Raw genomic sequence first — 23,713 nt, 5'->3', positions numbered from 1 at the left:
ACCTAGTGTAGACTTGAAAATGGCCTGAGCCCATGAGCCTTATGCCCCGTACACACAATCACTTTTTGTCATGAAAGAAAGCGACGTTTTTCATCATGAAAAAAAACGATGTTTTTCCAACTTCATCATAAAAAATGTTGTTGCCCACACACCATCGTTTTTTCAAAATGTTCTAGCAAAGCGTGGTTACGTACAGCACGTACGACGGCACTATAAAGGGCCATTTCCATGCGGAAGACGGCCTCTTTTGCTGATATCGTGTCGCTGCGTGTTAGTAAAAGTTTGGTGAGAGACGATTTGCGCTTTTCAGTCTTCGTGCTTTAAATTTCATTTTCTGTCGTACAGTTTGTGCTTTTGGGTTCGTATCTGTCTTACAGTGCTTCTATTCAGTTCGTATCTGTTTTTGCAGTGCGTTCTTGTCTGCTCGTTCCTGTTTTGCAAGTCATTCTTCAGAGGCCTTTCTGTTCTTCAGTGCATTTTTTTTAGTCCGATCTGATTTGACATAAAAATATAAGAAAAACTAATCAGCGCAATAATATAAGTACAAAACAGTTCAGCTGCTGAACACTAGGAATCAATTCAAAAAGTTCCTGAAACAAAAATATATAAAAGATAGTGCATCTGATTTGACAACCGTTTTCTAGCCATGTTGCGGGTACGTTCTCGTCGCCGAGATCATGCTGTGCTTGGTGTTGGGATTTGTGCTGTATCCCGGCTCCGGTCCATGAACAGGATGAGGAGGAGTTTGTGGGCCAAGAACTGGTTTCTTCGCAGGGACCAGTTCTCTCATATGCCTCTGCTGCGGGAGATCCAAGAAAAAAACCCTGATGATTTCAGGAATTTTCTGAGGATGTCTGACCCCGTATTTCAGCAGCTTTTGGCTTCGGTGTCGCCATATATCACCAGGCCGGACACTGTTATGCGGGAAGCCATCACTGCTGAGCAGCGGCTAGTTGCTACGTTGCGCTACCTTGCAACAGGGAGAAGTCTGTAGGACTTGAAGTTCTCGACGGGCATCTCCCCCCAGGCTCTGGGCGTCATAATCCCGGATACCTGTTCTGCCATAATTCAGGTTCTGCAGGAGGACTATGTTAAGGTAAGTGGTGTCCTTTAATTTCACGAACTATGGGCCAGATTCACGTACAGCGGCGTATATTTAGTCAGGCGTATCGTAAATGGGCCGGTGTAAGCCCGCCTAATTCAAAGTAGGCAGGTAGTGGGCGTGCTTCATTTAAATTAACCGTGACCCCATGTAAATGAGCGGCCGATCGAACGGCGCATGCTCAGAATCACGTCGAATATACGCCCAAACATATGACGGCTCAATGCCTGTGACGTGAATATAACCTACGCACAGCCCCATTCACGTACGACTTACGTAAACAACGCAAAAATATACGCTTGTTCCGACGTCCATACTTTGCATTACCTACGCCTCATATAGCAGGGGTAACTTTACACCGGATGTAAGCCTTACGTAAATCGCGTAGCAGGCGCAAGTTTGTTCGTGAATTGGCGTATCTAGCTCATTTACATATTCTACGCATAAATCTATGGAAGCGCCCCTTGCGGCTAGCGTAAATATGCACCCAAGATACGACGGCGTACGGCAACTTACGTCAGTCGGCTGAAGCCATATTTCAGGCGTATCTAGGTTCCTGAATACAGGGCATAGATACGACGACGCATCTTTGAACTTACGCCGCGTATCAATAGATACGATGGCGTAAGTCGTCTGTGAATCCGGGCCAACGTATATATTGCATGCCTTAATATTTTTATTTTCAAACAGTCCCTAATTAACCTGTTTGTAATATGCTGTAAATGATCCCTTTGTCCCCATGCATGCTGTAAGGTTGTTATGTTTTTTTTGTTTGGGCCTACATGCATATTTGCAATAGCCAACCTCTCCAGCATTCTATTTTGTGCCCAAACACACCTAGCCTAGTCCCTATATCCCCCTTTTATTTTGGCCTCCATTGTAGTGAGTGAGTGAGTGAGTGAAAAACGTATAGAGCGCAACACTTGCGAACTGAATCGCCTCTGGGCGCTGTTTCCATTCCTTCTGTAAGGAAACCCTTTACCTCAGAAGAGATGAGTTTTAATCATTCTCCTGAGGGCCAAGTGGTCCGACTTCAGTCGGATGGTGGTTGGTAGTGCATTCCACAGTCGAGGTCCTTGGACAGCAAATCTCCGATCTCCTTTGGATTTGTATCTTGCCTTGGGTTTTTCCAGTAGGTTTTGATTTCTTGATCACAGAATGCGATTTGAGTTATAGGTTTTAATTTTTTTGCATAGATATTGGGGAGCGTTTCCTTGAATACACTTGTGTGTTAGGCAGAGTGCCTTAAAAGTGATTCTGTCTTTCACTGGTAACCAGTGAAGAGATCTAAGCAAAAAGGAGATCGACTCCCATGGTTTTTTTCCAGTCACTAATCGAGCGGCCGTATTTTGAATGACTTGCAGACGAGTGATTTGGTATTTGGGAAGTCCTAAATAAAGGGCATTAGCGTAGTCCGGTCTGGAATTGATGATTGTTCCCACCACGATTGCAATGTCCTTTTTAGGGATAAAGGGGGTAAGTTGGCGTAGTAGGTGCAGCAGATGATGGGATCCGCTGACTACTGACCCTATTTGTGCATCCATTGTCATGTAGGGGTCGAAGATGACTCCGAGACTTTTGACTTTGGTGCTAGGGGAGATATTTTTACCCAGAATGGGCGGTGGGGTCCAAGTTGAGGTGGAGTGACTTTTCCGGTTTGCGTGAAACAGGAGAAGCTCTGTTTTTGAACCATTAAGTTTAAGATAACTGGATGTCATCCAGTTATCTATTAGAGTGAGGGATCTCTCTAATCCAAGAGAATGATCCTTTTCGTTGCTGACGCGGAGATATAGTTGAGTGTCGTCTGCATAGGAATGGTAAAGTAGCTTCTGGTTCCTATATATAAAAAACAGGGTGCAATCAGCGCAAATATATAGATCAAAAAATTATGATATTAAAAGTGTATTTATGTGATACAGACCCCCAGGGTTCAGATCACTGGTAATGCCAGCTGAACACTAAGGGAAATTCGCAAAAAATCCTAAGCAAGTAAAAAATAAAATAGAAAAAGTGCAGCGCAAAACTCAAATATATAAATGATACTGGTATACTCAAACACCAATACCATAAGTGTGAATATGAATATGCAGAAAAAATGGAGAAATAAATAAATAAATAAATATTAAAAATTAAATACAATTCAAACAAACAGTCCAAAAGTCCATAAGTGTCAGAAGATGAGTGAATTAAACGAAAATAAATCTCCACCACGTGACAATCCACCAAAATTTTGAAGTGATCCCTCCACCGTTGTAGATGGCTACTCTCACCTTCATATATGGACCACTGAGTTAACAGATGGTCAATAAAGCAAATCAAATAGGCAGGTCATGAACAGGAACCAGGCTGATGTATTAGATCTTCATAAGACAACCAAACCGCAAAGGACAGGTGCATGTAAAGAGATAATCACAGACTAAGTGCTCACTGTTGCAATGTGTGGATTTATTCTTTAAAAGAAGCAAAAGTCAGGCTACTCACATTTGGCCAGACAAAAAACGGCATGAAGTAACAATCTTTAGGAATGAACAGCAGATGAGCGACGTGATGTTTCAGGCTCCTAAACCACCACTTGAAATTAATGATCTCCTTTTTTTGGATCCAAGAATGTTTTGTGATATTCTGTTAGCAATGTTTGTTTGAATTTGTTTTTGGCAGACTGTGGCAGCGGACTTCTCGCAGCGTTGGGACTTTCCGAACTGCGGAGGAGCCATTGATGGCAAGCACATCCGCATCGTGCCACCACCCCATTCGGGATCCCATTATTTTAATTACAAGGGGTTCCACAGCGTCGTGCTGATGGCGGTGGTGTATGGGCGGTCGTATCTATGCGCCTGATTCTTAGAATCAGTTACGCATAGATTTCTATTAGATCGTTAAGTCTGTTACGCCGTCGGATCTTAACTGCATATTTACGCTGGCCGCTAGGGGTGTGTACGCTTATTTCCGCCTAGAAATATGTAAATCAGCTAGATACGCAAATTCAAGAACGTACGCCCGGCCGACGCAGTACAGATACACCGTTTACGTTAGGCATTTCCCGGCGTAAAGTTACCACTGCTATATGAGGCATACATGCGGCGTACCAATGTTAAGTATGGATGTCGTTCCTGTGTCGAATTTTGAATTTTTTATGTCGTTTGCGAAAGTCGTCCGTGAATGGGGCTGGACGTCATTTACGTTCACGTCAAAATCAATACGTCCTTGCGGCATACTTTGGAGCAATTCACACTGGGATATTCCACGGACGCCGCATGCGCCGTTCGTGAAAAACGTCAATCACGTCGGGTCACAAGTTATTTACATAAAACACGCCCCCCTGTTCCAAATTTGAATTAGGCGGGCTTACGCCGGCCTATTTACGCTACACCGCCGCAACTTACGGAGCAAGTGCTTTGAGAATACAGCACTTGCCCGTCTAAGTTGCGGAGGTGTAGCGTAAATAGGATACACTACGCCGGAACAAAGATACGCCGAACTACGAGAATCTGGCCCTATGAGTTTTTGTACCTGGATGTTGGGAAAAATGGGTGGATGTCAGATGGCGGGGTCTTTGCTCAGACCGAGTTTGCCCAACGGCTTCAGTTGGAGGACCTTGGATTGCCACCTGCGGAGGAGAACAAGGAGGGGCTGCCCTTCGTATTTGTTGCAGATGAGGCTTTTGCCTTGGGTCCCCACCTCATGAGGCCATTTCCCCAACGCACCCTCACCCCTGAGAGGAGGGTTTTTAATTATAGGCTGGCCAGAGCCAGACGGGTGGTTGAGAATGCCTTTGGCATCATGGCCAGCCGATTCCGTTTATTTATGATGGCAATAAACATGGCAGAATACAAGTGGAACCATATAATCGTATGTTGCTGTATTTTGCATAACTTTCTCAAAATACATTCTTCTACCTATTTAACAGTAGTGCCTGATGAGGCCGTTGATGTAGCTCCGGTGGCGGCCCGTGAGGCTAGCCATACAGGCTTGGCCCCCCAAAGCGCCCGTGCTGTGCGGCAAACATATGTCGATTATTTTATGGGCAGGGGGGGCCATTCCAATGCCAGATCTTGGCTGAATAAAATATTTTCTTTTCTTCAAGAAACAGTCTATTCATTTTATTTGTTTTAGTCATTTTTAATTTGTGTTTATTGTAGCTTTCTCCTAGGTTATCATAGTGCCATGTTTTTTTGATGTACTAAATACCCATCATTGTCAATGTTACCAGCACAAATCGAGATGAGTTATTTTATTTAGGCAGCATTGATATAATAACAAGCCATGCAGTTTTGAGTATCAAAATGTTTATTTTTTAAGATATATACAATCATGGCGCATGCGCCGTTTAAGATACGCCGGACGTAAACCACTGCGACACGCTCGGACCATTATTTGCATGGGGTCACGCCCACTTACACTTATGCTGACCTGCGCCTTCGAAAATATGCTACCCTGGCTCATCTTGGTGAGCAATGGCTTTCTGAATGCAGTGCACGCCTCTCCGTGGTGCGACGGCGTAGCGTAAAAACGATACGCTTCGGCGGCATAAATATGCGCCGATTTATGTGAATCCGGGCCTATAATTTTGGACTTTAGAACCAGCTTGTGGTACTATCATTACTTATTCTTTATAAGGTCTTTGCTATTATTACATTGTTGCTGTTTAAATTTTTTGCATTCCCCTGTATTTTTATTTATTTTTTACCAGTTGTCTAACATCATCTGGTTAATGTTTTAATGATTTGTCTTTGTTCTCTATCCAAGACTTCTATGCATTTGTAATATATAAGTATGACAAAACGAGTAAGACAAATGCCATCATCACATACATGTCAAGAAATCTTATATAGCAAACAAAATGTAGCACACATTATTATGAAAGAGATAATTTGTGGGTATACAGTTTGACAGCTTTGTTCTTTGTCTTGATGTCAAATGTAGCCTGCTTAGAGAAAAAATAATGCATGTTAACAACATTTACAATTACATCTTTTATTAACTACCTTTTCAAATAAATGGCTTTTAAACCTTTGAGCTGTTGCCATTAAACTAATGATAGATTAATGCTTTTAATGGTGCATGCAGTCAACAATCTATAGCCATATTACTGAACATCATATAATATGGGTCTGTTTGTTAATACATGCAGCTTGTCTCTTATTTGCAATTCCACATGATGTTAAATTGCATTAAATCATACACTGGCTGAAGTAATTTTTTTTAATTGTTAACATAATAACTAAATGTTTAGAAACAAGAAACAATTGTTACTTTAAATCAAATATGTCACACATGAGCCAGGATTACAGCAAATGCTGAATGAAGCAATGTAAAAAAATTATAATTTTGACATTTACTTTGGAAACATATGATTATATAGAAGAAAGTTGATCCCCACTCTAGGGTCTATTTAAAAAAAAATGTTTGCCAATGTCTTATCACACAAAGATATGAAATATACGAGTAATGTTTGTAATTTGCATGAATTGTCTTTTGCACGGTGAACATAACATTTCTTAATACTTGATGCTAAGAGAAAAAAAGTCTTGGGAACCTTTGCCCAGTAGAGTTAAAGTGGATGTAAACCTGATTCACAAAATCTGACCTAAGCACATATATCTGTAGTGTTTACTTATCTCTTTCCAAAGCTCTGAGTCCCTTATCTTTCTGCTGTTTTGTTCCTTTGTTATTAACATGATAACTTCTGACAAGTATGACATCTAAGGATATTTGGTTCATCCCTGTGTATCATCAGAGGCTGTTCACTTCACTTGGTAAAGAAGAAGGTTTAGATCCACTTTAAGCCTGGGTTCACATTGAATGCGAGTTTGAAATCGTGTGAGTTCAGCTGAGCTTGCACAATTTCAAACTGGAATTTCAGTCTGACTTTCTGTGGGGATTCCTGCACAGATGTCTATTGAAATCACCCCTGAAGTCACCAAAAGTAGTGCAGGAACTTCTTTGAGAATCGGTGCAGCACAGCAAAGTCGACATTGCACCAATTCGGACGGTACTGTTGCCGGCAATATGCAGTGATTTGTCATGCGATTTGACATGTCAAATTGCATGTCAAATTGCCCTAATGTGACTGGGGGCTGAAGGACGTTTGACCAATTGAGAAAATAGTCTAACATTTTATGCTGAAAATTCATCCAGAAGAGGAAATAATATGGGGACCATGTGTGTGGAAATTCCTATTCTTACCCCTGACAGTGAACTGCAATACAGAATAATGCAAGGTTGCAGAAACTGAACTTAATGAATTTCACCTCAGGGAAGTTTTTGCTCATTTGTGAAGGGTATCATTTGATTCACCTTGTTGTTCCATCTATGCAACCTGTATTAATTCTGTATAGCATTTCACTCTCTTTCTGTTTAAACATTTTTAGTCCATGGTGTTGGGCTGTTCTCTATTTGTCAAATATTCTTTGATTCTTCTGGTCAAATGCTTTTTCCTCTTAGGATGGAGTATTAACGAGTGTTACATCCGTCCTTTGAAAACTGATATTTCACACATATTACACACATTATGGGTATGTTTCTTTACTTTTGTTCAAATACTGAAGTATTCACAAAGCAATTTTTTTACTGAAGCAATTTTTTTTTTAAAGTTTTTATTTAGAAAAACGTTTATTTAAACACTTTACTTGTTCAGTTAAATGCTGTAATTGTAGGTCTTTGAAACCGAATCTATGCAGATTCAGTGTGATGGAGATTTTTCCCCTACATGGGTTTCTTGATATGATTTCTTGGCAGGCTCCCCTTTAAACTTCTAATATCCATTTGAAAAGCATTCAACAAAATTATTAAAAATATGTGTTACGCTTACTTGCAAGGTGTATTTTTGTTTAGACCATCCAAAAATTGCCGTACAATCCAAAATACCCACAGTAGATATCTAATTTGCTGTTTTCTAAAAATGTTTGTGTTGGAAAAAGTATCAATAAAGAATTAAATGGCATTCTAACAAGTAATCTGGTTTTGTTCTTAAGCATACATTGGGGGGCCTACATTTTTCCCTTTTACTGGATACTAGTTGGGAGATTTCAACACTAGGAATTGTGAAATAATTATTTTATACGTGTATTAAAATATAATGTAGTTTATGAGAATGGTTTTGTTTTTAACCTTTTGCCGACCAGCCGCTATCATTATACTGGGGCAAGTCAGCTTGTTCCTGCAGACTATCGTAGCTGTACGTCGGTCCTTTTAAGTGGGACAGCGGGTGATCACCCCCTAGTGTTAACCTCTTCCCTGCCAGTTTACACAGTAATCAGTGCATTTTTTTGTTTATAGCGCAGAGGTGATCAAATCCCACCAAAATAAAGCTCTATTTGTGGGTAAAAGGGATGTCAATTTTGTTTGGGTACAATGTCGTATGACCGCGCAATTCTCTGTTAAAATGGCGCAGTGCAGAATTGCAAAAAAAGCTCTGGTCATTGAGCAGCCAATGGTCAAACAGAGGAAAAATTACACTGCAGCTTGTCAATGGCAAGCACTTTATTCACGATTAGGGGTCACTTCATTATTTATTTGTATGCCTTTAAATGCCATGGGACCACTTATTAAGTACTGTTTACATATCATAAGAATATACTCCAATTGGGGATCCTTCTCTCATAAAGGTATAACTGGGGTACCTTAAATCCTTGGATTATATGATAACAATATGTCAGCCTTGAGGGTTAGCTTTATGCCTAATATCTTTAAAATTGAACAAGGTCCTAGCTCACTGTTTTTCTGATGGCTCTATTTACCAGTAGATTGTTAATCTATGCAAGTACTTACCACTGGTTCCTTCAGCACTCTCTTCGTTCTTGTAGGGACACCTAGCTCAGAGATGTGTCCAGATGTTCTCAAATGAAATAACCATTATTCTTTCTCCTAAAATAAAATTCTTTCTGAACTGTTAATATATTGTTCCTTCTATTATTAGCATGAATTCTTATTTTAAGATATCATTGGACTCTATGACATAGAAGGTTTTAAGAGGTATGAAACAAATTGCTTAGTGATGGGTAAAAAATAATAATTTACTTCTTCTCTGCTTCATTTAATTACCATAACTTGTAATGATTTGAAAACGTTTCTCGAAATGTAAAGGCTATAAAGCTTCTAAATATATGTATGTCCCTAAAACTGTATGCCTGAAAATAATTTAATAGAATTTTTATAATATGGTAGTTCAGTTTATACAGTAAATATTGTGTAGCGCCTGGCTATTTTCAGAACCGGTGCTATGTTAGGGGGAGAATTCAGAGAAATAGTTAACTCTGAATTATTTTGATCATTTAAATTTGGGTTTCTACTCTAGCTTGGCTGTGCTGTGGGCTGTCCTTTTGTCCGGGGACAGCCGTCACCCCCGGACGGCAGGTGGCAGCAGTGTGGTCAAGTGTTCTGAGTATCACTCCTTAGCAGCCAGTCGGGGGTGGTCCGCCTCGCTGTGCATGCTGGAGAGGGGTATAAAGGGGGTTTTTCCTTGTGTGGCGCCAACCATTGGGGTAGCCACTCCACGACACCCCCGCATATGGCCCTCCTGGCCGGGGTGTGCGTGGGTAGCAGTGTTCCTGGTTTCGGGACCACGTTGGCCTTAAGCAATTGATCCACTGCGTGGGCCCAGTAGTCGACTGGGTCCCCAATCTGGAGGGGGTCTCGAGCTGTCCATCCAATTGGAGGAAGCTGACCGATGAGGAGTCTCTCAGAAGGATACCAAGCACAAGGCTGGTGTTCCAGGAGGGGCCTGTCCATTCATTGGGAGACCACCTGAGTTCTGACAGGCTGGATGTTGTTCGCCTGTCAGTTGCTAATTTTGCAAAACTACCTGAAGGAGATCCGGGTGTTGAATCTACTGAGAGAGGATTCCAGACCATAATTGTCTCCAATCTTGGACTCTGTGGCAGAGACTTAATCCTAAGTTCGAGTGACACTCTGGCTGCCAGGCTTGTGAGAGAGGCCTGTCCAGGTGCGCTATACCCACTCCGGCTGGAGTGGCGAAGTAAAGTGTTGTTAGAAGCAGAGAAAAGACACCTTTCGTGTGGACATTCCCTTTACTACAACTCTCATCAAGTACCCTAGATGGCTGAGATACAGAGGTAACAAACCAGCAGCTCCTTTGGGGGTAGTGCTACAATTGTAATTAACTAGTGCTTTTTAATGTAGAAAACATTGTGAAAGTACAAAATTCAACATAAAAGAATGGCAGCCAAGATCAGATGGAAAAATATATGAGGAGCTGTCAGTCAGAATCACTGCATTTCACATTTTTTAACCACTTGGGATCCGCCTGCCGTCAATTGACGGCTACAGTGCGGATCCCAATCTCCAAACTGCCGTCAATTGACGTCCGCCCCTTAGGGCGGTCCCCGCGCGCGCTCCAGAGCGCGCTGCGGGGAAAATCTGTGTTGGCCGTGTCCCTCGGACACAGCCAATTACAGATCGCCGCGAACGGCCAATCAGAGTGGCCGTTCGCGATGCGATCTGTGCGGCCAATGAGAGATGATCTCATATGTAAACATATGAGATCATCTCTCATTGCCGTTTTACACAGAGACAGCGGTGCTGTCTCTGGAGAGGAGACCGATCTGTGTCTCTTGTACATAGAGACACAGATCGGTCACCCCCCCAGTCACCCCCCTCTCCACCTACAGTTAGAACATTATATAGGACACACATTTAACCCCTTCCTCACCCCCTAGTGTTAACCCCTTCAATGCCAGTCACATTTATACTGTAATTAGTGCATATTTATAGCACTGATCGCAGTATAAATGTGAATGGCGCCAAAAATGTGTCCGATGTGTCCGCCATAACGTCGCAGTCCCATTAAAAATTGCAGATCGCCGCCATTTCTAGTAAAAAAAAAATAATTAAAAAATAATAATTCTGTCCCCTATTTTGTAAGCACTATAACTTTTGCGCAAACCAGTCGCTTATTGCGATTTTTTTTTTTACCAAAAATATGTAGAAGAATACGTATCGGCCTAAACTGAGAAAAAAAAATGTTTTTTTTTAAATTGGGATATTTATTATAGCAAGAAGTAAAAAATATAGTATTTTTTTCAAAATTGTCTCACTTTTTTGTTTATAGCGCAAAAAATAAAAACCGCACAGGCGATCAAATACCACCAAAAGAAAGCTCTACTTGTGGGGAAAAAAGGACGTCAATTTTGTTTGGGAGCCACGTCGCACGACCGCGCAATTGTTAGTTAAAGCGATGCAGTGCCGAAAGCTGAAATTTCACCTGGGCAGGAGGGGGGTATATGTGCCCAGTAAGCAAGTGGTTAATAAATGTTACCTAGAGTGCTTGGGATTTACTACAGGAAGTCGTGTTTATGCCAGCCATAATGTGGCGTCAAATCTGCTGCTCTGTTCTCATTTAAAGAGTTTTCTTCTTTTTTTTTCTGAATAGATCTTACAGTATTTTGAAGCTCACACAAAGTCTTGAAAGACATAAAACAACTAACTCTGATACTTTTAGAGCTCCAGTGGCATGTTAGAAACAGCCTCTTTTTTATTGATTGTTTTTTTTTATTGAGTATTACAAGATTTACAATTCAAACAATACACAATTCCAAAAGATGGTGGGCTAAAACCCAAACAAAAAACATCATGGCTAACAATAAAACAGTAATAGAAGATTGAAGTCTATGGTCAGCACATGGTAATTCTTATTATTACATCAGTAGTACAGCCTACAGAAGTAAAAATCAAACAGAGTGATTGATGCATATCAAAACCCAAAACCAAAAATGTAATATGTTGCACCTTATAAGTAGAGATGGGTCGCACACACCCTGGTTTTGGATTGTGGCAGAACTCTCGAACATTGCAAAAGTACGGCCCCGAACGTCAAAATCCCATTGAAGTCTATTGGACCCGAACATGAAAAACCAAAAGTCCAAATTTTGAAGGCTTATATGCAAGTTATTGGCCATAAAACGCATATGGAGGCCCAGCTACTGACCTGGGGGACATGTACCAATGCAAAAACAACTTTTAAAAAAATATTGTTTTTAAAGGAGCAGTGCTTAATATATTTTTTCCCTAAATAGCTTCCTTTACCTGAGTGCAGTCCTCCTTCACTTACCGCATCCTTCAATTTTGCTTTTAAATGTCATTATTTCTTCTGAGAAATCCTCACTTCCTGTTCTTCTGTCTGTAACTTCACACTGTAATGCAAGGCTTTCTTTCTGGTGTGTAGAAAGTCTCTTGAGGGGGAGGGGTTGAGCAGGAGTGTCAAGATGCCCACTAACACACAGCTCCTTTCTCTATCTGCAAAGTAGAGTGTCCTGACTTGCCTGCTCTTTTTAACATAGCAAACCAGAGAGCTCAGCATGTGTGTTCAAAATGTGAATTCCTCCCTAACTCACCTGTACCTTTTTTCAGAGCACCATAATGTTTAGATTGTTTACATGTGTTCATTGCAGTGTGCTAAATAAATTATGAATGGTTCCATAATCTACCACTGTTCATACTATACCGTAGTGCAAAGATGTCAATCCAGTTTTAAGGTTAGTGTTAGGATTACAGGTAAGTATTATGGGGAGGTAGTCTTGTAGGTTATCACTTTTTGCATTAGGAACTATCAGTGCCAATCTGCTGATAATGAGAGCTCATGTATCATAGAACTAGTATGGTAACTAAGTATAGACACTAAACGATTGGGTGGGAAATGATTACTGTTCTTATCTTGTGTATTATATTACAAGGATATTATACAAATATCAATTACCAATTTTCTTCCAAAATCCATTCTACGCTTTACTTTAATTTGTAACATGTGATAATCACCCCTTTGGTCATATAATGCACAACTCCCATTTGAATTTAGACATTGGTATGGAAAACAAGATATTTTTGTAACCTGTTGACATGGGGGGGGTAGGGGATGTGGTATTTCAGGTCAAACAGGATAAGAAAAAGGCAGGGACAGAAATAGCCTTGAAATCACAGCATCTTCTTGTAAATGCAAAGAACCCAGGCCTCTTAAAATGTGACAGTGTGACCATGAAACAGTGGATTTAATGTACAGTGTAATATGTATATATGTTCATGTTAATTCAAGCATAAAACAATAAAACATATGCCAAATGGGGCACTCATTAATATTCATGATGTTTCATTTACCCACAGTAAATCTAGCAACACCACCAATGTGCATACATGCCCCTGACTTTGATGTGTAATGCTATTTCAGTTGAACTATACTCACTTTCCCTCCAGCAATGCAACATCTGTGAGCTCCTTTGATAAAGTCAACATATTTACCTGATCTTACAGTGAGTTCAGGATTTTTGGCCATCTTTACATCTTTATTGACACGCAGAGTGGCGTTTTTTCATCCCAGCAGCCGACATATTCTAGACTTTTAAACTAAGCTGTGCATGCACAGCTCAGCATACATTATCAAGAAGGCTGTGAATGGTTTATATTTCAGAAGAGGTATAGTCCCATGTCTCCTCTGCAATAATAAGCCTGCCTGTTTGCACTTTTTTTATGTAAAGTTTAGCTTTAATGCCAGTTGCTTATTTTTACTTGGCCAATGGCCATCTCTGAGCACACCCTTGTAAGTGAATCATGTTATGCTATTAAATATTCAATCATAATATTAGATTTTATCTACACATTTATTGCAATACAAACAATTATTATATGGGTTAGTTTAATTTCTCTATAAATATGCACTAGAGATCAACACATTTCTTAAAACTAAGTTTGATTATTTTCCTTATCTATTCTCCTGAACTATTTAAACTCCTGTAGCTACCCTAAACAGGGGTGGCTAATTAAATTTAGCCTTGATGGGTGGTAGTCAGCTCAAGCTGTTTGTAGTTGATATATTCACTTTGTCTTCCTCTAGCTCAGTGTTGTTTTGTTTCTCTCTGCTACCAGTAAGTGTCACTGGTACCTCTAGAAATTGTATGAGATGCCACAGTGATGTTGAGTTATGAATATTTATGTTTCCTCTAACCGCCAACCAGTAGGAGGTTTATTTCCCCTAATGCATGCTGGGAAGAGAGCAGAAATATTTGGGCTGGACCTTGCAAGCTTGTTATTTCCCTGGCCTGCAACCTAAAGAGATGCTGCAGATTGTCCTGAATCGTTAGGCCCAAAGCCTGGTTGTGGCTTAGGATGTGCTCTGTTCTGGGAGCTGGAGTTAGGAAGTGGTCCTCGGAAGCTGTCCTGTCTAATTAAGTGATAAGCTAAACTAAGATTGAGACCCAGGAGGAGGACCTTGCTTGAGAAAGGCCTGATAACTCTCTTCGGAGGATCTGAAAGATATACAGATGCATGGGAACAAACAGAGAAATCTAACTAACCTAATGTTGAACTAAACAGAGAGATTAATGTAGCACACGGCAAGCAGGAACACAAAGCTAACAAACAACGTTGAACAGCAAAGCAGACCTGCAGTGCACCAGTTAATATAGAGTTCCTGGGATGGCCTGGGGTGGAGCCAACCAGGGAGGAAAGATGATAAAAGGCAGCCAGATAAGAGAGTCAGGCCTCTAATGAACACATGGAGGAGAAGATAAGCTGCCAGACATTATTGCATATCCATTAAAGTACCCTCCCTCTTATGAGGCCTCCCCCTTCCCCGCATGGGCCCAGGTTTAGAGGGAACTTAAGACGAAACTTTTTTTAACAGACGAGGTGCAAATACCTCAGATGCAGTGACCCAAGACTTCTCCCCAGGGCCAAACTCTTTCCAATAAACAAGGAACTGAAGAGCGCCTCTACAGAGTCGGGAATCCAGAATTTGACTGACCTCGTATTCCTGATTATCCTCAGAGACCGGCGCCATGGTAGGGAGAAGACAAGAGAACTTATTGAGGACTAAAGGCTTCAGAAGGGCAACATGGAAGTAGTTAGCGATTTTGAGGCTATTGGGAATCTGGAGTTTGAAACACACCGGATTCTATTTAGAAGTTATAGTGTAGGGACCAATGAATTTTGGAGCAAACTTCAGAGAAGGGACTCGGAGCTTGATGTTCCTGGTAGAGAGCCAGACTTTGTCCCCTGGCTGAAGAGAAGGCGGTTTACGCCTGCGGCGGCCAGCAAAGCCTTTGAATTTGTCGGCAGCTGCCCGGAGAGAATCATGAATGTCACTCCAGATGGAATTGAAAGACTCCTGAGCCGAAGCCAAAGCTGGGATATCCGCAGAACAGGCCATGGGAAGCGGAAGGTGAGCATGTCTTCCATAAACTGAGAAAAAGGGTGTTCTCTGCGAACTAGTTCAGATATTAAGGGTAAGAGGTATCTATTTTTAATAGTAACATTGTTTAAACCTCGATAATCGATGCAGGGTCTCAAGGTACCATCCTTTTTGGCAACGAAAAAGAACCCTGCTCATGCAGGCGATGAGGATTTCCAGATGAAACCTCTCCCCAGATTCTCTGCGACATACTCAGACATGGCCTGGCTCTCTGGGATGGACAAAGGGTAGGTACGACACCTAGGCAGAGTTGCTCCGGGGACAAGGTCAATGGCACAGTCAAAAGACCTGTGGGGAGGAAGCACCTCAGCCGATTTCTTACAGAACACATCCCGGTAATCGCAGTATGCAGTGGGAAGATCAGAACATAACGATATGGTAGCGATATGGTAGCAACCGTAAGTCTCTCCTTGGGGGTCACTTTGAGAAGACATGACGAGAAACAAGCCAGGATCTGCCCAGAGACCCAGTCCACATGGGGAAAGTAGAGCCGCAGCCAAGGAAGGTCCAATACAATGGGAGTAGAGGCTTTGGGTAGAATGAGAAAGGACATCCACTCCTAGGTAGTGTCTGGAAGCGAATAGGGCCCCCTGGGAGGACATTCCTGAGACTACCAATGGCGTAGTGAGGGGTGAAAGGGTGAGTTTCATAGAAGAAGCAGTTTTCCAGTCCATAAAATTGCCGGCAGCCCCGGAATCCAGATATGCAAGGGTCGATTGAGGAGAAGTGCCTACATGAAGGAACACCGGAAGAAGAAGGCGGGAAGGTGATGTTTCTGGGTCCAATACTCCACCTTCTAAATGTATTAGACCCGAGCATTTCCCAGGCGAAAGTGACCCTTGCCTCCGTTTTTCGGGGGTCAGTCTGGTCCGGCACAGCTGCATAGGTTCTTCAGCAGGCAGAGGATGCTCCACGAGACGAAGTGAGGGGAGCTCAGACTGGCTAGGGCCTAGGGACTGTTGGTGTCTTTTTTCTATGGACTTCTCCTGGAAACGAATATCGATCTGATTGCACAGGGAGATGACATCGTCCAGACCGATGGGGATGGTTCTTCCCGCTAATTTGTCTTTCACTCGGTCAGAGAGGCCATATTTTCCGGGTTTATTTCTTTTATAGCGCAAAAAAAACTCAGAGGTTATTAAATACCACCAAAAGAAAGCTCTATTTGTGGGGAAAGGGGACAAAAATGTTATATGGGTAAAGTGTTGCATGACTGAGATTAAAAAATTGTCATTCAAATTGTGAGAGCACCGAAAGCTGAAAATAGGTCTGGTTAGTAAGGGGGTTTAAGTGCCCAGTGGTCAAGTGGTTAAGCATGTTCACCCTGATGAAAATAGTGACTCGCTGATGAAACTTTTTTATAAAGTATGTCTAGCCAACACGATTGATATTACCAGAAATCACAAAGAGAGCCTCTGGGTACCTACTTTGTAGTGAGCAGATATTATCATGAAGTTACATAGTCAGTGAGGTTGAAAACAGACACTAGTCCATCCAGTTCAACTTGTGGTGTGTGAGTGTGCTTGTGTTTATGTCAATAGTACATTGTATATCCCTGTATGTCGTGATCGTTAAGGTGCCCATCTAATAGTTTTTTAAATTATCGACATTTCCTGCTGATGCCAGTGCTTGTGGAAGAGAATTCCACATCCTTATTGCTTTGGCAGTAAAGAACGCTCTATGCAGTTTAAGGATAAAACACTTCTCTTTCAATTTTAGTGAATGGCCACGTGTCTTTTTAAACTCCCTTTTACTGAAAACAAATTTCCTTATTCTATGGTCACTATTGAGGTATTTGTACATTGCAATCATATCCCCTCTCAAGCATCTCCTCTCCAGAGAGTATAATTCCAATGCTTGTAGTCTTTCCCCATAGCTGAGGTCCTCTAGTCCTTCAGTGCATCATTAGCCATAGCATTGGGGAGCATATAAAGTAATTATGAACACTACTGTACCTTCACATAGCAAATAATGCAGCCAGAACCATGCTGTGAGATAGTCAACTGCCTCAGTAACTACCAATGAGGGAACATTTTGTGCATCAACCTTTGTTAATGTAAATACAAAGTCCACCTCCTTAAGTTCTCCCTTAAAGAAAATTATAATATGTGTAGAAGAGTACATCCCATTGAGTTGGAAAGTCAATTTGATATTGCCAACAGTCTATTTGTGCTTTTTTCTTTTTTGTTATCTGGTGAATGAATACTGGACAGAAAGACAGATGGAATGGCTGGCCTGGTCATGTTGTTCTAAGCTAAACAAAAAAACTCGCCCATTTGCTTCTCTTCTACATATCACTTTCTCTTACATCTAAGCTGTTGCAGTCTACAGTATTACGCAAATCTGCTTATGCTGGGCCCTTGTATCCTCAGAAGCTGTATTCTGCTAGCTCTGCTCTAAACTCCAATGGAAATGAGTCAAGTGAAATATTATTATGTGCAGAAATTTGTCTGGATGTTCCTTCTTGGTGTAGTTACGCTGTTCGTATCATCTGCACCCTCTACACCATAACTGGGAGCCAAAGAAGATGGTATGATAGTAAAACCTAAAATGTAACTGAACTATGGTTCAGGATTGAAATAGGATATTCTTTGCTATAGTTTACTAATTTTCTACACCCACCTGAACTTACAGGCATCCAGCTGGATAGGCTCAATGTAATGTACTTAGCTCCTGATCTCCTTTTACCAAGACAAAATACAGATCGTTCAGGGGTTTTTGACAAATGATTCCCTGCCCATGAACTCACCCACACTAACCGGTGAGGCTCAGGCACCAAATCCCTACAATTATGACCCTACAGTCTGATATTCCAGTGCTCTAGTTGCATGTCCTACATGAGTCAAATGATAACGGCATTTTTAATAGTGTAATAAAACTTTATGACAGTGTTTTAACCCCTCTCCAATGAGCAGAATATAGAGTCTCTTGCATGCAAACGTCTAAACGGATTTGTAAATTAATATGCTGGTGTAGTAGCTTCATTATTGTGCTGTTAAAATTATGCAGCAAGTGAATCCACACATGAATACCAATACAGTATATGACCTTAATGAAACATTCTCCTAGAACTCTCAATTTCTTTCCTGCATCATCATACTTTTTCAAGGGAATGTTAAAGAGGAATGCACTCTAGATTAGTTAGGAAGCATGTGTGTCATTTCTCTCTAGCCTAGATGAAAACCTCTAAAGGCTAAACTAACTGGGTGTTTTATTCTGATGCTACATAATGACTCCACTACTTGTTGAAAAAGTACAATGATTTCTGTATTCTTTCATCATCAGCTGCTGCACACCTCAGTTCAACTTAGAGCCAAATTTCTATTATATATACAGTATCCAACTAGCTCAATCTTATTGTGCAACCTTTATGCCCAAAAAAAATATTTAACAGTCTATAAATCTCATAAAATGAATAAATGTAATACACAAAGTTTGTATATTCTAGGATAGTACAGACAATAATATAATCCCTTATTTATAGTCTATTTCAAGTATTTTAAAGGTTGAGGGTTTTTTCTTAAAAAATAACACTTACCTGCACTGTTCAATGGTTTTGCAATCTTCCTATTCTTGAATCCCCTGGCAGCGCTCCTAGGCCCTCCCTCCTGCCAAGTGCCTCCACGGTAAGCCGCTTGCTATAGGGGGTACCCTAGCCAATGCTCTGTCTGTTCAGACACAGAGCCATGGCTCAGCCCTGTCCCCACTCTCTCCTCATTGGCTTACTGGCTGTGATTGACTGTAGCGGGAGCCAGTTGCTTCCGCTGCTGTCTCAGCCAATGAGGAGGCAGAAACCGATGAACCTTGAACCTTTACAACCACTTTAACTTCTACAGAAGTGAATGCTGCTTTCTGTGTCAGCTATATATGGGAAAACAGATTTATGCTGGGTTCACATATATGTGAATTAGATGAGTTTTTAAAAACATCCAATTTGTATAATGTGAATATGACCAGCTTTTAATGTAGCCGGTTCACACATGTCTGGGGTGGCCTCAGAGCAGTTTTTAAAAGGGTCATGTGCATTTTTGGGTCCGGTTCAGTTGCAAATTAAAAACAAATTAAAGACATTGTCAACCGACATTGGAAAGTTCTTAAAAATTATAAGGGGTTGGGCCCTATACTTCCTGAAAGAGCAGGTGTAATCTATAGAGGGGCCCAGCCACTTGGTGGATTCATAGCCCCCAATGTGGTTGATCCTCCCGTTAGACCTTTATTTTTTGAACACCTGAAAGGATACTTTCCTTGCAAAAAATGTAATGTATGTGTTCACAATGTTTGTGGTAGACGGAAATCAGAGACCTTCGAATCCACAAGTACGTCACGACAACATCAAATGAAATGTTTTGCTACGTGCGCCACCCAGTATATTGTCTACTTGATCACTTGTCTGTGTAAGAGGCAGTATATTGGGCGCACGATTCACACTTTCACGGTGAGGGTAAATGAACACATTGCAGCTATAAAAAAGGAAAAACCAACCATAGTGTGCCCAGGCACTATTTAGAATGTCACCAAAAAAAACCTCTTTGCTCAAAGTTTCAGGTCATAGATAGATTTACTCCTCATTGGAGGGGTGAGTCAAAAATTAGAGGGGATTCCAAGCTTGAAACTTTTTGAATTTATCAATTAAAAACATACACTCCCCATGGAATGAATGTTGAATGGAATGTGAACGCCTTCATTAACCAAATGTGATGTCTTTCTATAATTACATACTCTCTCTCTACTACTTTTTAATATTTTAATATACTTACCATTTTATACTTTTTTTGGGCCGGATTCAGAAGGAGATACGACGGTGTATCTCCTGATACGCCGTCGTCTCTCTGAGTTCCGACGGTTGTATCTATGCGCCTGATTCATAGAATCAGGTTACGCATAGATATCCCTAAGATCCGACAGGTGTAAGTGTCTTAGGCTGCAATTCCAGGCCGGCCACTAGGTGGCGCTTCCATATTATTAGGCGACGAATATGCAAATGAGGAGTTATGCTGATTCAGAAACGAACGATCGCCCGGCGCTTTTTTTTTACGTCGTTTGCGTTTGGCTTTTTCCGGCGTATAGTTACCCCTGCTATATGAGGGGTAGCTAATGTTAAGTATGACCGTCGTTCCCGCGCTGAGTTTTGAAATTTGTACGTCGTTTGCGTAAGTTGTTCGTGAATACGGGTGGACGTAATTTACGTTCACGACGAAAGCAATGACGTCCTTTTGACGTCATTTAGAGCAATGCACACTGGGAGATTTTACGGACGGCGCATGCGCCGTTCTAGTAAAACGTAAAAAACGTGGGGTCAAGGGAAATTTGAATAAAACACGCCCCCTACATCCCCATTTGAATTACGCAGCCTTACGCCGCAACACATACGCTACGCCGCTCTAACTAAGGGCGCAAGTTCTTTGTGAATAAAGAACTCGCGCCCAAAGTTAGAGCGGCGTAACGTATCGGAGATACGTTACGCGGGCCGGACAGATACGCCAATGTATCTGAATCCGGCCCTATATCATTAATTTTATTTACTACTATGGTTCACAATTGATGACATGTGTTTTGTTGTTTAAAAGTGAGACTCAATAGTTATTAATATGATGCACTTTGGACTTGGGGAGTACTTTGTACATGGATGCCGATCTGGCCATCGTGTACAAAAAGCACTCATGTGCCTTACGTGCTTCCCTTGTCTATAAGTTGCATTGCCACTTTTCCTGGTAGTGACTAGGATGGCCAATTCACTATAGCTAGCTTTACCCAATGACGCCGCAGCATGGGTTATACGTCCTATTCTGTATAGGACACAAGCCCTGACATTGCGTTTCCGCCCCCTTTGGTTGTGCGGTGACTCCGCCCCACTGTCCTTTGGAAGCCAGACGTGGATGGACGCACAATGTGCGTTCGATCCCAGACTGAGGCCTGGCTGCAGATTCCACTGCCCTTTTTGGTCACATGTGATGACGTGTGGAGGGACGCATAACGTGCGTTCCATTCTAAATCAAGGCTTTGCTCTGTATTTTTCCTCCTTCGATTCACTTGTGATGACGCTGTGTAGCTTCATCATTGGCTTCTATGAGTTTATAGTCTGGAGCGGCGATTGGTCGTAGCCTTTCTAATATTCTGGCCCCATTTAGATATATGAATGTGGTTTTATTTATGTTGATGGGATGTGTACCATCTCATTGGGCGCCCATCTTATGTTAAAGAAGAATTTTCGCGCCAAAAAATTAATTAATAACTGTGGAACATAAAATAATAAATTAATATAAATAAAGCTGCTCCCCTGAAAAAAAGAAGTGATATACCTCGTAATTTAGTGAATGGTAGATGGTAGGGGGCGCTAGTGGAATAGGAAAATATTATACCTATTATAAAGTGTCAGAGGTGTATAAATAAATATACATAAATGTGAAAACCACTGACCACTTCAGTGATAAGCAATTACAAAAAACTGGTGATAAAAATAAAAATAAAATTGCATATGCCAGTGTAAATATCCACAGAAATTGGTTTAAGTGAACAATATGAGAGCAATCTCGTGATAAAAAACTCTGGTAATAAATGGTGTGCTCCCAAAATAGTAGATCAGGAATTAGTCCAATATTATAATGATAACAATAATGTCCATGTATTCCCAAAGTGAAGGTAAACCACTATTTTGAGATAGTAACAAATCCTCTGTGTGTTCCAAATAAAACATGCAATCTTCTCATAGACAAAGTGCTTCAATTATCTCTTCCACCAACGAACGACACCCAATAAGTGCTGATAATAGAATGCACTTACCAAAGCGATTGGACTTCTTTAATTAAAAAGAGAGTCAGATTCGCTTATGCAGATTGATGCCTGCAAACATATGATGTGTCTTCCAGTATTGACATAGAAAAATCCTCTTCAAGGAGTCTCACAGGTGGAACATAGAATCAGAAAAACAGCTCCATAGTGCAACCGGTTTTATTTAAAAAATTATTAAAAGACAAAGCATGGGCCAAGTGGCCACTTACATTAAAAGATGCCCATCCCGGCACTGGGTCTGCAGGCTCAATAAAGGAGGCGCAAGCCTCAAATTCCATGCGGCGTCTGTCCTCCTCTAGCCTCGCCAACTCACAGAACCAGATGATAGGGGAATCAGCTACAAGCGTGACCAGGCTACGCCGACCGATGATCGTTTCGTAATACGTCTTCAGGGTGGCAGTACCTTCACTTTGGGAATACATGGACATTATTGTTATCATTATAATATTGGACTAATTCCTGATCTATGGTTTTGGGAGCACACCATTTATTACCAGAGTTTTTTTATCACGAGATTGCTCTTATATTGTTCACTTAAACCAATTTCTGTGGATATTTACACTGGCATATGCAATTTTATTTTTATCACCATTTTTTTGTAATTGCTTATCACTGAAGTGGTCAGTGGTTTTCACATGTATGTATATTTATTTATACACCTCTGACACTTTATAATAGGTATAATATTTTCCTATTCCACTAGCGCCCCCTACCATCTACCGCCCATCTTATGTTGCAGCACGCTGATTGGCTAACACTTCTGAAGTCAGAAGTGTCTGGTGATTGGTTGGTGACTGTGAGGCTTGGTGTACAGCCGAGACCTCTGACCTGGAAGGTAATCTCTTTACAAATGACCCACCCATGTCACTATACTATTTAAGCGCAGTAGCCACAGGTTACCAGAACCTGCGAACAGAACAAAAGTTTGTGTGAACTTTAGAACCCCATTAAAGTCTAGGGGACTCGAATGTTTGAAATCTAAAGTGCTCATTTTAAAGGCTAATATGATATGCAAGTTATTGTCCTAAAAGGTGTTTGGGGACCCGGGTCCTGCTCCTGGGGACATGTATCAATGCAAAAAAAAGTTTTAAAAACTGCAGTTTTTTCGGGAGCAGTGATTTTAAATGACTTTTTATCCGTCAGAAATTACACTTTGTGCAAGGACAGTTCTAAGCACGGGAAACAAGTGCTGCTTTACAGGCATACTTTACACACCCCCTAGGTACGAAAATTAAAGAAATGTTTCACTTTTATTGTTTAACTTTAAGCATTATTAAAATCACTGCTCCCGAAAAAACGGCAAATTAAATAAAAATAAAATTTGCATTGATACATGTCCCCTGGGGCAGAACCCAGGTCCCCAAACACTTTTTATGACAATAACTTGAATATAAGCCTTTAAAATTAGCACTTTTTCGATTTCTCCCATAGACTTTTCCATGGTGTTCTGCAGCTTTTTTGAATTTGCCGCGAACACCCCAAATTGTTCGCTGTTCGGCAAACAGGCAATGTTCGAGCTGAACATGAGCTCGACTCGAACTCGAAGCTCATCCCTATTTATGAGCAATAAAACCATTGTCTTCACATCGGGTACAGACTCAAGTGTGCTCAAGTCACAGAGCCAA

This window comes from Rana temporaria, chromosome 4, assembly GCF_905171775.1.
Source record: "Rana temporaria chromosome 4, aRanTem1.1, whole genome shotgun sequence".
Classification (NCBI taxonomy): domain Eukaryota; kingdom Metazoa; phylum Chordata; class Amphibia; order Anura; family Ranidae; genus Rana; species Rana temporaria.
This window is presented reverse-complemented; position numbering follows the sequence as displayed.